The sequence below is a fragment of the Camelus bactrianus genome, chromosome 3 (assembly GCF_048773025.1).
Source record: "Camelus bactrianus isolate YW-2024 breed Bactrian camel chromosome 3, ASM4877302v1, whole genome shotgun sequence".
In the NCBI taxonomy this organism is placed as follows: domain Eukaryota; kingdom Metazoa; phylum Chordata; class Mammalia; order Artiodactyla; family Camelidae; genus Camelus; species Camelus bactrianus.
Genome location: NC_133541.1, coordinates 18,610,475 through 18,627,888, shown reverse-complemented (window position 1 = coordinate 18,627,888; position 17,414 = coordinate 18,610,475). Strand labels below are relative to the sequence as shown.

The following is a 17,414-nucleotide window of genomic DNA, read 5'->3' as shown; positions in this document are numbered from 1 at the left end:
CACTTAATTATGATATTTTATTCCAAATTCAAACTTAATTAATGGATAAATTATACTGACTATTAATTATGTCTTGGTTTTAGTGTAGAGAAACTAATGATATGCTACCAAATTCCAATTAAGTTGTTTTATAGGATTCTTCCTAAAGTGCATATTCAAACACTAGTATGTCCAATGAATAGTATAAAATTTTGGCCTTGCAATATAATATTTTTAACCAGGAAATATTTAACACGGTTATAGTATGTAGCTAGTTATAATGATCAGTATGTTCCAGGAAATGTACTATACAAAATAATATATATTTATAGAATTATTTTCTTTATAGACAATTTTCTCACAATAGTAAAAAAAAAAATTTCACATGATAAAATATGTATATGCAAACACAAAATCATAACACATGCGTTAATCTGAAGTATCTATCTATCAGTATTCTGGCTTTGTAATATTAAGGACTTGAAGATAAAATTATTCTATTTAGTTTCATTAGTTTATCAATTCACCTATTAAGTTCCAAAAGAATATATATTTTATTATCATGCAATAAAAATAAACAGAGTAGTCTCCACAGCGTTAATATTTGTTGTTTGAATATTTTGAGAAACAATATTGTGTGACTCCTTAGAAGTGCATTCATAGGTTATCACTGAGTCGTTTGACTTTGGTGTTACGTATTTCTCCTCTCTGATTCTTTTACTCCTTTTTCTTAAAATCTCTCCAGACACATGCCCTCGTTTAGCATTATAAACGTTTGATTAATTTTCTCTCATAGTGTATATTTAAAAGATCTAACATAGGTTTATTGAGAATGTAAAAATATTTAATTGGATATTCATTGACATGAAATGCCTAACAGAATGTGACTGAGAGGTATTTTTTTCATAAATATTTTCAAAATATTTTTCAATTTTGTTTTGTAAATAAGACTTCAGATCCTAGTCCTAGACCATATATTTTAACTTTATTGGGTATAATTAGGCTCCAAATAGAGTGGTAAACTTGAGAGTAACTGCTAATTATTAATTATACAAAGACTGCAGATGACCAGTTATAAATGCAATTTATATTTGGACACATTCACACTGCTTTACTAGCATGTCAGCAGCATTACATTCATAAATAATGGATCAAATGTTTTAGCAATGTAATTGTTCAGTTTATGTGTGAAGAGTTTGGAGTTGCAGTTGGTTAGATTTATTTCATCACTTTCACCAGATTGCTGAATTTCTTTATGCCGAACTTTTCTTGTGGGTAAGGTGGAAAATGTAATATAACTCCTTGTCCTATGTGTGCTGTTGTGAGGTTATTCAAACTCATTCTATTATTTTAGAACATTTCATTCAATTGTTTATTTCAAATCTGTGTTGATGAGTAATGAGAACTATTTAGTCATATCTAATGCTTATTTAAAAACTACATTAAATTCTGAGTAGATAAATGTATGCGTAGGATGTAGGAAGGGAGACATATTTATTATCTAACAATAAAATTTAGTTTAGAATGACTGTCTTCTATAGACATGGCCTTAATTTACCTGACGTTTTATAAGGATCAAATTAGCATCCATCATTTAAATGTCTGTAATTATCTATTATCTGTCTTTGAAATTTAACATTTGTTAAACTGCTCCTATGAAAAGGCACTTTGAAAAAAAGGGAAGCAATAAATGCAACCCTGGAATAGCAGGTTTATAAATGAATAGTGACAGGGTTTATTAATCACTGCAATGAAATTAACAGTGCATAGTTAAGATAAAATCATTCTGTTTATGGGCTAGAAGAGTATCACGGAGACCTTTAAATGTATTAATGTGATCTAAAATAAAATCCAGTTTTAAACTTTATTACGAGGTTCAGTAAATTTCCCCTAAGTCAAAAATATGTTTAAAATATGAGGTATATTTTTTCCCTAACATATCTAAATAATGCCTTTGATGAACTTTAGAATGAACAGCTCAAAATCAACTATGGTTGTCAGGGACAAACATGTGAAACTATGACACTGGGAATGTACATGAAAGTATCAGATTGTATTTGGGAATGGTTAGAGATGCTGGTTTTTCTCCCCATGATTTAAAAAAACAAACTATCTTAGTGGAAGGTTTAATTCCAGAAAAAATTCAGATGTATACATTTTATTTAAATAAGATATCGTAATACATTTAATTTTCAGAGGCTGAGATAAAAATATTACTATTTATCTTACATCACTACTCCATGATCTCTAATTAAGAAAATATTTTTAAAAGTAACTTTGTTTCTTCTAGCATATTTATAAGTGCATTTCAAATTTTTAAAACTTACATTGTTAACATTAGTAATTTGATGGAATTCCAAAGAAGATCTTAAGTGAACCACCAATTTTTATACAGTTTATGCTAGTTGTCTTAAAAATAGAGACCTGTGTTCTGTATTTGATTCATTGCTCACAAGTTGGGAAGAATTTGAATATAAATACATTCTTTTAAAAGACTTTTATTTCTTTTCAAAACATTAAAAAGAAAAGAATTGCATGGGACACTTGTTATAAATAGCAAGGGAGATTTTATTCAGAACTATTGAATAGGGGAGAAAGATTGAACTCAATTTGACTGACATGAAAGGCAGTGTTTTAAACACTGGAATGAGCTAGTGGAAAAATACTGGTGTACATTTAGGGGAAGACTGGTCAACGGGTTTAGACCATCTGTGTTTGCTAAGTATTGCTTATGAAAGCTAAGCTTCTACCCTCCCACAAAGAATGAGAGAGACAGAGGCACTACCTTTCTTGATTACATTTCAGAGGTATGTCTCCCGGGTCCTTGAGAAAAGCATTCTTGGGTTGTAGAAGATTAAATTTCCAAGGAGCTGAGAAAGAATCTAGTCACAAGTTCTCTAAAGTGAAAGATCTAAGAAAAGGGAGTTCAGTCTCCTACAGTCAGGAAGAAGCCTGTCCAAAGTCTTGGTCAGAATGCTGGGTTTCCTGGAGGAAAAGCCTGTACGAGGGTGCAGGCAGACGTCTGTCATCTCCTGGAGCGTCCCCTTCTCACACTAGCTCATGGTTAGCCTTTAACAATTTATTAAATCTTCTAGCTCAACCTCACCAGTTAATATTGCACTTGCCATTTAAGCCTGGAGATGTATCTCCCTAGATTTGGATTTATTTGTTTAACCCGTGACATTGGTTCTCCGACCAGTTCAAGAAGTCTTAAATCTGCAGTTGTCCAGCTTGTTTTTGCTGTAAGGGCAGGAGCGATGCCCTGACCAGCTCTCTGCATCTGTGAGCTGAAATTGGAAGTACAATAGCTTATGCTTTTATTACAGTATTTGAACATACTAAGTTGAAACTATTAGTCTCCCTATCAAGCAAGATGACTATGTAGTAGGAGTGCTTAGCTGTATCTGTTCAATTTATTCCTTTATATACTAGAACATGAATTGTAACAGGCTTTATTTTAAAAAAACAGAACTAAGAATACACACTCCCCATCATATTAATATAAATGTACATACTGAGGTGAAGAAGGTGTAACTGCTTTCTTAAGCATCTTGTGTCTAATTTATGGCTACAGCCTCTTACTTCCAAATGTAAGATTCTTTCCTCATCAACCAGTCACTTATATTAATAATACCATTTTTTTCAAAATGTGTTTCTGCATCCTATTTATTATTGTGAGGCTTGCATTCATTCAGTAAAGAAAAGGAATGGAACACTGAGTTAGCAATAAACACAGATAACTATGTAGGTATAATAAGAATGTCTTTCTATATGAAAATCATTTTCAGTATTTTCATCCTTAAGAAATTTGACTTTTTTGCATCTAGTTAAAAGACAAATTATTTCTGGTTTTCTTTTGTGGTTCCTTTTCAAATTACGGATGAAATTAATTGGCATGCCAGCCATCTTTATTTTAATCCTAAAGGCATTTTTTAAAACACTTGCATTTGCTATTTTGTTCACTACAGATACGTTTGCATATTTATTTATAAATACTTTGTAAAATAGTCAAACAATTTCTACATACCTTTATTAACTATAAAGAAGACACAAAAAATAAAATTCATGAGGACAGACATGCATGAAGGAAATGTGTTTCTTTCAGGTATATATGATTCTAGCTAAAAAAGCATGTACTACTCATTGATGAAGTTGATTTTTGGTTTCCTATAAAGCCTAAGCTGAGTATTTTACTGAAGCCTCTAATGACCTCCAAATAATAAGCTAATATGTTTAAAATACCTTTATACAGTTAATATGAAGTTTTAGCTTATAAATGTTTAGATAGTGTTAAAGAGAAGAAACATCAAGTGCCATTGTTACAAGGAGTGCATGATAGAGCAATGTTTTATATTTTGCTTTAATTTCCGATAAGCTCCAGAAATCTATGCAAAGTTGTATGAGTCACTTTCCAAACAATACAGAGCTCATTAATCCAGCATTTAGTAACTATGCTAGTAACTGAGAAAAGTTAAAGGTCTGATAGATAGTCATTGCAATGAAAAACAATCTAATAAGGGGGATGATATTTAATAGTCACAAATAATTCCTAAAATGAAAGAATGGACAAAATACTATGGATTATAAATGATCTGAAGGGTATATACTTTAGAGATAAATAGAAGTGTGCTAGTTTTATGACCTTGAAATAAGTCCAAAACTGTTTGAGACATTAATTTTTAATTTGCAGAAAATGAGTAAATGTCTGACATATTGAGTTACTGTGAGACAAATTACACGAGGCTGTGGTCATACGTGAAGTGCTTGTCAGATTATTAGCGGATCTTTCTGTTGTTTAATCTTACAACAACCACATGAAGGAAATATCATTATGCCCATTTTACTAAAAGTATTTAAATAAAATTGTTTTACATACATTTTCTATGACAGAGTATATTGAATACTGCATAAAAGAAATATGGTTATATTTATCATGGCTCATATTCCATTATAGGAACAAAGTCATTTAAATATTTACAATGTTAATTATTTCATTATGATCATGCCAGTTATTTAATGAAGAATTAAAAGTGACATGAAAGTATCTAATAGGAAAACTAATCTAGCCTAGTATGTCCAGAAAGACTTTTTCATTTCCAATTTGATTTGTGATAGATAAACTGGACTTAGAACATAACAAAAAAATGATAATGGCAATAAAGTATGTGAATTTTCAGAAAAGTACATGGGCTAATTTTTTCTGAGAACTGAAATTTGATCATTCTGCTTGGATGTTGGTAAGCAATGGGGAAAAAAGCTCCTGATGAGTTTGGAGAGTTAGTTAAGAGGCCAGTTTATGTTAAGTTACTATAGAATATAGACCTCTATTACAAAGGCAACAAGAAGCCATAGAAGAATCACCAATGGGAAAATGACACGATCAGAATTTGACTGTAGAATGTTACTTCTTACTGAATTATGGCAACAGGAGTGTGTGTTGCATGAGGGGGCAGCAGCAATGGTTCTGAGCACCTGGAGTGGACAACTGCCTCTAGTGGTCTCTTTTCATTTAGTGATTGCCTCTGACAAGGGAAAAGTCTACTTCGTAGTTTATTTATATCCATTGAATCCACATCAGTGGGGAAATGACCGGGCATGTTCAGTGCCTGAAGCAACTTAAGTTATGTGGGCTGTGTAAAAGTCATCTCTATAAATTAAATCTTCCTCTACATGATCTCATGTCCTATTTTCTACAATAAGGCAAATCAAGTTGCTCAGCAGTTCTTCCCTCTCTTCTTGTTGAAACAGTCTTTTCTCCCATACTATTCCTGAATAATTTCTTAAGCTTTTACTTATATAATATTTAATGAATTTTATTTTCCCACATGAAGACCATATGAAATATATCTTATTTTTGTTAGTATATCTGCCATACACAAAATATTTCTAAGCATGGCTGACAGTAGAGAGATACTCTACAGGGAACATTTTCCATATGAATTATGATCTAAACAACTTTTCCTATTTTAACACAATGCATTCCCCCTCCTAAATACATCTAGCAATATTTTTCATGAGAGAGACTAACAGTGACTTTGAAAATAAGAAGTAATTTCTGAGTACACAGATAATAATAGTCTCTTGTAACTTTCTGAGTACACAGATAATAATAGTCTCTTGTAACTTTCTGAGTACACAGATAATAATAGTCTCTTAACTCCTTTGAAAATTTTCTTATGAGACATCTCTAAAAGTTCAGAAAAATATGATACTTCAGCAACCATCTGAAAAAATACACATTTTTCTGGTATATTAAAGATGGTTATTTTCCAGGCAGAGAAAAGAGAATGTGTGAAGACAATGACATAAAAGAAAATCAAGTTAATAAAAGTTACTTATTCTTCTAAGCCTATGAAGAAGTAATACTACCAGGATTTAATAGTAAACATATGAAGACCAATTAATATCACAGAATTGCAATTAATTATGCTGAAGGGCAGAAAACTCTGAAATGTTTCTTCTTTGTCTTTCTATATCAACTAAACACAAATATGTATGAATTAACAGGATCTATTTGTACATACTGGCCTTCCTTCATCCTGAACATTAATTACTTTGGGAAACATTCCAGGCATTTAGATATTTAATGTTCTAGTAAAAGCAATGAAGAACTATAAGTAATTTGTGAATTTTGAAATACTAATTGCATTGAACACAATTTCTAAAACTATTCAAACCTGTTCAGTTTTATGAATGCTCACTATAGTTGTCTCTGCACCACATGCTTCTCAAGAATATAACCAAAGCAAGAAGAACAATAAATATAAATGCAAAGCAATCCAACTTTGAATACAGTGAAGTTTTAATCCCTAGCAGTATCCAAAGAGGGTGGAATTCCAAATTCAGTGAAGATGAGTAAGAGTGTGGAGAGATAGAGTCTGTAGCTACAAAATTTCAGTCTGATTTGGTACAATAAATTTCTTCAAATATGAGCTTCAATTAGAGGAAAAGAAACTAACAAGTCTTTGTTAGAACAACATAAATAGACTGCAGACAGCAGAGCAAGCTTTGTTGAGTCTTATTTGTCATTAGAGAAGAGCAAAAGAATCACAGCTAAGAGAGAAAGCATGTAAACACACAACTTCTGCAGGGCTTCATTTGTTTACAGAATTGTGATTATTAATATGCACAAGCTTATTTCTATCTTATTGTGTTATTTATAGCACACATTTCCCCTTTTTTCATTTTTCTCATTTTCTGCCTTGCATTTACCTAGTTTTCTACACTTTTGTGTCTAGTTTTGTTCTATAATGATTATCCTTTAAACTGAGCACATTTTCAGGATATTTTTCTACTAAAGAAGCAGTACTAAGAAATAAGATTATTTTAACTTAAATTTCATTCATCCTTACTGGCCATGCTATTGCTGCCTAAAACTAAGCTAGTTCTTGTTTTATTAATGCCTCCGATATATATTTATGTTATTCAGTTATTTTTAAAGAGTATTCATGTATTTGCCATTTACTTTCTCAATAATATTTGATGCCACTTTGTTTCTTCAATTTTTCTTTCTTAAATTTATTCTTACTATTTTTATAATTGAGTAGCTGTTAGCAGGATTATTTTTCCAGTTTGTCTTACTTTTATTTTCTTAATGGAGATAGTTGAGCTAGATACAAAACTGCAATATAACACTTAATCGCAGACTTTGAAAGATACAAATGTATTGGTTTTGGCTTTTTGTCGTTAATGAAGTCTTTTTTCACTCTAACAACTTTGTCCATTTTTTTCCTTTGGTTACTTTTTAGATCATAAAATCTCTTTTTCTCTAATAATTTCTATTTTTAAAGTATGATTTTACTTTATGGATTTTTGTTGTTGTTATTAATGTTCAATCAACTAGTGCATTTTTCTCTATTCCAGAACATTTCAGTCATTATCTATTTAAATATTGTTTATTCTTATTTTTTTACTTTCTTGTTTTGAATCTTCTAAAAGACTTATACTGGGCTTTCTTATTTCATCATGCTCCTTGATCTCCTTTTATGAAAAAAAATTTTATTCACATATCTGTGTTGTCGTCTGAATACTTTTCACAAATAAATTTATGACAATTCCAACCATGTCTAATTTTTAACTTTTTGACTTCCCCTGAATTTGATTGTCAAGTTAACGATTTGGTTATCTGTATCTTAATGTTTTACTATTTCATATTGAAGTAACATTTGTTTGCTTATTTTAAGTTACTTACATAAAAATACTTATAAATTTTCAAATCTTACCTCTTATACCTCTAACTATATGTATAACTTTTCCTTTTGTCTGTATGTTGTTTGTGGAACTAATTTTCCAACTGGTTTCGATTGGTTTCTGTTTTTAATTAATTTTACTTTAATTACATATTGGTACACAACAGATTTTAGATTGAAGTATATTTAAAACTATTTTTAGAAAGATATTAAAGATATTTTCTTTTTCTCTTTCTCACTTTCCTTCCTTTTTCCCTTTCTTTTCTTTTTTTTCCCTTTCTTCCTCATAGTATGTGCTATTGGGGTTTTACCACCTGGAATTGGTTTATAAAATAATTACTCACCATGGGATTTCTTGACTTTTATATTCAATATACATTTGGACTTGATGCCATTATGTGATCTATTTTGGTTGTTAATTTCTAACCAGTTTTTAATGTATGTGTGTGTGTTTGTGTGTGTGCTACAACTAACTTTAGGTTTTAAGGGCCTATGTTATTTTATTTACTGATTTATGTATTTATTTATTTGACTACTGATCTTTAGTTCCTTTGGCACTAAGTGTGAACCTTCCAGAGCCTTGGTTTATTTTAATCTGACTACTGAGCTTTCTCAGGTCTAAACACAATTGTCCTGACTTTCTATATGTCTCAAATCCCAGCTATTGGTCATCAATATGGAATTCAAACCATCACACCACATTGGTTCATGGCCTATTGTCTCTGGATTTAATGTTCTCTTGGGCAAACCAATTCTTTGATGCATTTAATAACTTATTTTAGATGAGCTAGTATACTCAGAATTTTCATGTTTGTAACAAATATCTATTTTGATCAGGTTCTGCCATTTTCAAAATTGGAAGACACTAATATATTTCCTTGCTAATGATGCACATAATAAAAAAACAAGTCTAAAGTAACACTAAATTAAATATTGCTATATTGGGAGTAGACATTTGCCATATATGCTATTCCTTCTTTTATTTTACTGGTCATAGTTATGAAATGAACTGGAAGTTTACTCATTTTAAAATATTTAATACATTCCAAACAGGCAGATTGAAAGGCTTATTAATCTTCAGTTTTAGCTAATCTTATACCTAGAATGTGACTATTACATTTAAATGACAAAAAAGGAATGAGTGGTGAATTATTTATCAGGATTATAAGAGTTTAGTCAAGGTTTCAAGGATTTATCACATATAAATCACATATACACTAATTCCTGCATGTATATCTTCTTCTAAAATTCAGCAAATATACAATATTTTAAGAGGCTCTCCATAGAAAATTTACTTGTATTTAAAATGTTCAGTTCTGCAAAACTACTATTTAAATTATAGAAAATTGAGCAGGGAAACAATTTATAGGAACAGTGACAATCTTTACAAGTTTTCACCTCTTAAAATGAAATTTTAAGAAAATTGTATCTCCATCAATCTAGAAAGTATGTGTAAATTTATAATGTAAAAATCTGTAATTCTCAAGGGGCTACCTTAACAGCAGGGATTTCAGGGAGAGTACTTTTTTCTTGAGATTTTCTTGGCATAAAAGATACTAAAGTCATTTTGTTCTTTTCAACAATATTACTCCATTTCTACTCATAGCACAGCACATTAGCTTGTCAGGAAAAATCATCACCTAGCAGATTCAAATATGTTTATAACATTTTTATGGGTTCCTTCTAATGGATGCATGTCATCAAGAAAAAACATTTTGATATAATTTTTATGCCACACAATGATGTTTCATAGTCTGTATGAGATTTTCCATTTGTAAGGGTTAGAGAAATTTGCATATAAAGGGATAGTCCAAAAAGTGCCACATCATTAAGTTAAAGCACAGCACAACATACCCATTAGTTTAAAATTCCGTTGCATTTCTTTAGTTAAGCAATTTCTGCATGCTATCTACTTCCACAGATAAGCGCAGGAAAACAAGAAGCCATAAAACTGATTATTTGAGATACACTGGTTTGTTTTTTAAGGTACTGTTTTGTTTTCACTAATGTTCCTGGAACTTTTGTTGGCTATCCCTAAAAGCTTCTCTGCTCCCATTGCTTCCACACCATGTTAGTAATGGGATTAGCTCCTTGTTGCAACATACGGCAGTCTGGGAAATGTGCATCCTTCTCCAAAAAGTCATCACCTTCAATGTTCACTAGAGAATTCTGTGATCTTTTACTTTATCCAGAATATAAAGATGTTCAAACAAGAAATGACCTGGGGATGACCGTGGATTCAGTCTTACTGATACTTTATGGTAATCAACCTGAATAACAGGGAATACACTTGTTCCTTCCTCATTACTCACAAAATATTTAAATCCTGAAATGGCCAGTTAGAATAATTTAGTCAGAGATGGTTTTTCACATCAGCTCCTTTAAGAACTCACAGGTAGCCTAAAAGAAATGTTCATGCATTTGTATTAAACAATATGAAACCCAAGAGTCTCAGTATGGTCTCTGCAGTGTCACATTCCCTGCTCTTAAGATCAATTTGGCCACTTTCCTTCCTCATGATCTCTCTAAAGGACAAGTAACTGTAGAAAATGGTATTTTGTGTGGATGTGTCCCTCATTTTTCATAGTTTACTTAAACTATTACTTACTTAAGTTACTAACATATATATTTTAAATTGTTCTATTCCTCTGTCTAGTGATTCTTTATAGTGCTCTCCCGACTATTAATGGGTCATATATATACAACTATTTATAATATAAATGTAACAAAAATGTCTCAGTTATATAAAATGAAAACCAAAAATTATTTCTCTGAGAAACTAAAAAGGCCAAAATAAATGGTGAGATGTACCATATTTTGGGGTTAGAAGTCTCATGTTAAAATAATGTTAAAATGTGTCTTCTCTCCAAACTGATTTTTATTCCAATCAAAACCAGCCTCTGTGTCTGTGTGTGAATAGGAATATAATTCTGTTTTTCATGTGAAAATGCAAGGTGACCAGAAAAAACAAGGAAATCTTGAAAAGAAGAAAACAACACATTTCAAATCTAACTATAATAGACAAAAGACAGGCTGAATAGAATAGGCATTCCAAAAACAGATTGGCATGTACATATTGTCCTGACTTGAGGCAAAGTGGCCACTGCTGTTCACTGGGGAAATAATGGTCTTTTAAATAAATGGTCCTAGTGAAAGTGCATGGCTATATGGAAATTTTACTTTGAAAAATTTATTTTGATCTTATTTTTTAAAGAAGGAAAATGTTTATTGGTGTGGGGGGACAAGGGGCATCACTGTTGCTCTTACATCTCCCACTGTATCTTCATGCTTTGTAAGCAAGGATGCTGGCTCCAATGAGATGCCTCCTTTGATTCTGCCAAATGCATTTCCAGTTTTTCATGTTGCTGTGGAGGGCTCAGACTTGGGCTCATCATCATGGGTGTCCTGGGTCTCCAGCTGCAGTGGGGAAGGTTTGTGGAACCTACAGGCATCTTCAGGTGGCCCAGGGGTTATAGGTGAATGACTTTTGCTGTTTGGTGACCTCTGAACCCTCTGCATGCCCAAAGATTGGGGTCAGCAGTGAGGTGGGAGAGCACTGATACTTGCCCAGTGAGCCGCCGTTGCCCATCCAGGTGCCACTGATTGGATACAGCAGTGTGTTCTCCTTGCACTGAGCTAAATCCATGCTCTGGTCAAACACCTTGGTCACATATGTACTGGTTCTCTGCAGTCCTCCTTCTGCCAGCCCATCATCTATCTTCCTCCTCTTCCTCGTTTGCTGGTGGTAGATGTGGGCAGATGGCCTTTTGACAGTGGCTGTGATGATCGCGCAATCCTTGCTGTGAGCGTGCAAGTGGGTCTTCCAGGCTTCCTCATCCAGATGCTCCCTGTCCATGTAACTTCTCCAGCAGACACCGCATCCAGTTTGTTCCTGGTCTTAGCCATCTTCAATTCTGATTTCTCTACTGTCACCTGTACTGGGAATTTAGTTTGGGTCTCACTATACACAAAAATAAATATACATAGAGTTGTAAAACAATAAAAGTTAGAGAAAAGAATGAAGAAAATATGATCAGGCACACAAATATTTGTTAAACACATCACAGGAAGTGATAACCATGGCAAAGAATGTTGGCATACAGCTGTTGCTATCCCAAAAGTGGTTCAAATATACGGGATTTAGTAGTCAAATATAACCTAATAGAAACAGTGATTATTAAAGCAGTGAGAAACAGAAGCAACTTCAGGTAGCTCTCATTTATGAAATATTTGCAGCATTTTCAGCTCTGCTTTGTCACAGTGTGTGGTGGTGTCACTGGACCAGCACTGGGCAGGTCAGAAGTACCCGTTGGCCTATATGATCCAATTTTTATTCAGTATTGGATGATACACATGAAATACTATTGAGATATTGAGATTTGGATGATTTTACCATCTTCAAGGGAGGATTTAATTTTCTTATGCCCTGAAAACATAATAGAGATTTTCAGGAGAAAATTTGTAATGGAAGAAATTTTTGTGTATTGGGGTATCAGGAAGCCATTCTTGCTTACACAATTTGGCCTGAACTTTATGTGAACCAGAACAGCCTGATGTGTGGCCAGTCAAACATACATTGTACATCTGCTTTAACCATTAAAGGATGAACGCTTTGAAGATAGGGAGAAATATCTTCCTTCCTATGAAACCGATGCCAGCATGCCTTCCAAGATAGGGTTCCCTTCCTGGGCCCATGCTGACCAGCTATGTACATGCTAATCTGTAACTATGCGTCTCTGTGGAAACCTGGAAGGGATGCACCCTGTCATGTCTGACGTATGTGTTTTGTTCTGACAAGGTACAAAACTGCGCTGAAAACCAGGTTTCTCTGGAGCACTTTCTTCTTTGGTGGAGGCTGCACTCCTGAGCTAGTCCTCAGCTTGTCTTGTATAATTCTCTTCTATTTCTTAGTGTAGACTATTCACTGATTATTTGTGTTGACATTACAGTATCTAAAAGAGATTCAATATCTAAAATGATTCAAATGGAAGTTTTAGAATTTAAAATGAAGTTAGGAATTCAGTTTGTCCTTTTAAAAGCAGGCTACTCCTTTTCCGCTTTATGTATAACCGAATCACTTTGCTGTACCCCGGAAACGAACACAACATGGTAAATCAACCTACACTTCAATTAAAAAAAAAAAAAAAACCAAGCTAGACTCAACAGAAGAAAGATTATTGGACTGGACACAGAAAAGTAAAGGGAAAAGAGAATAAACAGTGCAGTAAAAAAATGGGGGAAGGTAAAAAACATGTGAGAAGCAGGAAAAGAAAAAAGAATCTAAAATACATATAATTTTAGTGAAATTATTTGAAGAAACACCAGGGAAACATTTTCTAAAACTCATGATAGACATTAACCCCCAGATTCCTGACGCTCAATAAAACTTTATAACAATTGATAAAAAGAAAATCACAACTAGGCATACCTGAATGTAGTTGCTAAAATCCAAAGAAATGAATAAAAATATACTGTACATGAGAAATACCTTTTTTTTTTTAAATTGGGACACAGAAAATGTGAGATTAGGGAGACATACAATCTCTGTCATGCAATTAACAGCCAAATAAATATTTGTTCACATACTAATATTCGACAGAGTGGGCTTATATTTAAAAAATGCAAGTGCTAAAGAGGGCTGAAGTATATTTATATTTAATGTTGTAACATAGTGTATCCACAATAATGTCAAAATATGATAGATGTTCAATATTTGTTGTATCTGTGTCTGAGTATAATACATACACTAAAATAAAAATCATCCAGTTTTGTGGGTCTATTCAGTTTATTTATTTTGTTCAAAAAGTATCCAGTACTATATTTGGGAGAGAAGTTTCACTTCTACTTTTGAAAGTAATCTAAAGTAATCTACTCCGCCAAGGGCACAGATACATATTTACAGATATGCTGACATAGTAATTATAATTGCCCCACCAACATCCTAGAAACAACGTTAGTGACTAATAATATAGGTTGAAGTAGGTAAATTCTGTAGTTTTAAAACAGCCATAAAATGGAGAACCATAGAGAAATGAAAGATCATGGTAGATCTCTCTCTCTCTCCCCCTCTCAATTTTCTCTCTCTCAGTATATATACTGATGTTAAAAAGTGAAAATTTATATTAGATAAATAAAGCAAATTTGCAGATATATTCAGAGCATACTCTTGCTTATTTAAAATACATTCTCAATTTTGAATGTGTTTAAAATAAATTCTCAATTATGTCCACATCTATGTATAATCTGGATGTATATGGAAGAATACATAAAATACTTCACACTTATTTCTGAGTAGTTGGACTGAGAAACTGTTTAAGAGTGGTGAAGAGAGAATCTTTTTTTTTTTTCTTCTTTATTCCCTTTGAAACTTTCCATGATTTTGGTTTGCTTTGTGTGTGTACATGTGCCTCAAATAGCTTTTATTTTTCTTTCATATAAAAGTGGAAACGTGTTGTTTTTAAAAGATTTTCAACAGGCACACACACACACGGTAAAAAGATGTTCTACAACACTTGCCATACCAAGATAACTATAATTTCAGGATTACAATGAATTGGTTTATTCATTTTGGATAGAATGCTGCACTAAGCATATGTCACTATTTCCTACAGCATCATGAAATTAGGACTGTACTTTGCCAAAAAATGCCAGATGGTCATGATGTACCAATTGCTTATACTGACTACTGAACCACATTTCAAGCCTGGAATACAGCTGAAATATGCTGCAAAATACCACAGATTTCCCAGAGCAGATTGTTAGAAGACATTGGCCAATATGAATTTCTAGGCATCTCCACCTTCCACATTTCACGGGGTGTTAAAAATTCAGTAAAATAATAAAGCAATTCTATGTCTCAGAAGGAATGAGCATCGTTTAATATTTAATCTATAGCTTCAATAAATGGTATGGAATTGTACCTTACATGATATTCCTATTTTCATAACACTTTGTGGGTGCTTGTGAAATATACATCAAGCTTCCAGAGGAAACCTTACTTTTTAGACTTATTTGTATTTCAGTTCACATTCTAAGAAGAATCATCCCAAATAAAATTAAAAAAAATACAAAATCATTTAAAAATTTCAACTTCATACTTCCATATGAAATAAATAAACCATATACTTGTAAAATGTAAAGCCTATTTGATGATTAAACTACACAAAAATGTAGAATTAACTTTCCTTAACACTAACCTTCCTCTTCTGAAATACCTGTATCAAAGAGTGCTTATAAGAAAGTGAACTTCTCCCGCAAGATGATCCTGAACCAGGACTTCATTCTTGCTGATCTACGTTTTTAACCGTGTGTTTTACATGGTAAGTCACAGGGATGCAAACATTGCAAAGCATCACCTGAAAAAACAAAATTCAAGCTAGCACAGCAACACTCTACTACACCTTACCACTGTCATTCATACCCAATCTTTCTTTTCTTTTAAGGAAGATTCTACTTTCGGAATCCTAAACCTTAAAACTATACCACTGATGTTTTCTTGCATGTTCTGTAACACACATACATACATACTACATACATATTTTTATGACTAGGTATCTTGCAAAACTAATAATGCTTAAAAATCAAATATAATCTAGTTTTAATTAAATTGTAATTATTTTACTTTTCCATTTTCCTAAGCAAAGCGCTAATAATAAAATTATAAGAAATATTTTAATAAAATGAGAAATGTTTTAAATTATTTTATATTACATAAAATATTGATACAGGACTATATGGAAATGTCATTCAGTCCATAAGATTTGTCATCAAAGCTTTAGGAAATCTTTGATTTTCTTTTTGCCTCTGTCTTTCTCTCATATGGCGGGGGCACAGCTTAGAGTCTATCTGCTTTTATTTTATATTTAAAAACTGCATCTTTAAATCAACTCTATTAATACTTGATAAAATATTTGTCAGCATCTCTTTAGATTTATTTTTCTTAAATCATATTTAACTAATTTTAAAGAAACTATATCATGTTTTTATATTCAAAAATCTTATACAAAATTGATAACTTTAATAATTTTATTTATTTAATCAAATTTTAGAATTTCCGTACTTTGGTAAAAATATATGACTAACTTTAAAATTTTTAAATAACTTTTATATTTTTTGTTGTTTTCATTTGAAGGTAATATTTATTATTCACTAAATATTTAGAAACACTGAAGTAGAGAAAAAATTGGCAATTATCGTATTAACCTCACCAAACAGACAAACAATAGATAATTTTCTTGATATCTCTCCCTACTCTAGATGATTAAAGTTTTCCTTTGGACATTGATATCATCTTTTGATATGCTATCATCACTATCATCACAACCATCATCAAAGAACCATGTTTTTAAAAATAGATTTTCAAAATATTATTTGTAAGTTCTTTTTAAGGCATATCAATTAACTTCAGCATTTTCTTTTGGCATGACTTTCCTAAGAGATTTATTAATATTTATATTAATTTAACATTTATATTTAATATTACAAAAGATTTAATCTTAATTTAATATTATAGAGTAGGATTAATTGGTAAATATAGATATAAGCCTTTGAAATATTACTAAATTGTTATACAAAAGAACAAAATAATCCCAGTTGAATTATTTAAAAAATTAATTCAGAATAATTGTAAGTATAAAAATATAAAAACAACATTAGGAAAATAAAGACAATACCATTAGAATGAAATATAAAATATTGGGTATATAATTAAAAGTAATACTTAAAAGTGACAATTCCAGAGGCAAAGATTTACATTTCAAACTTTGTCTATTTACTATGTAGTGGGCAAACTACTCTATCTTCTTTATGCTTCTTTTTTTTTTATATTAAACAGGAAACATAATTTATATATCACAAAATATTAATTTAAGAACTAATGATATTATTTAAAATAAGTCAAAATCTTCATAATAAATATTTCAAGTCAGTATAATGTAGAATAACTTCCTTGGCCTAAAGGGTATCTATGCAGCTCCCAGAACAAAAGAGAGCCAAGTTATCTAGTTGAGAAGTAGGAGGACTCTTTCTGCTCTAGCAAATACAAACCATTTCACACGTTCTCTCTCAGTTTGGGATTATACTGGAGAAAGCTATGGCATGACAATTTACCCATACCCTAAACACTCTTACTCAACAACAGTGCATTTGTTTTGAAAATTTTTACAGAACTAGGAAAATTTAACAAGAGAAAAATAGTAAAAGTAAAGGAAACAAAAGCACTTTAAAATCTTTACTTCCTTCTCTTTT

The 17,414-nt window shown here is 31.7% G+C and overlaps 1 pseudogene; it reads right to left on the bottom strand.

Annotated features, from left to right (window-relative positions):
* Nucleotides 1-11,431: 11,431 nt before the first annotated feature.
* LOC105069466 (protein lin-37 homolog pseudogene) lies at nt 11,432-12,107 on the bottom strand (annotated as a pseudogene).
* Between the last annotated feature and the right edge of the window lie 5,307 nt (nt 12,108-17,414).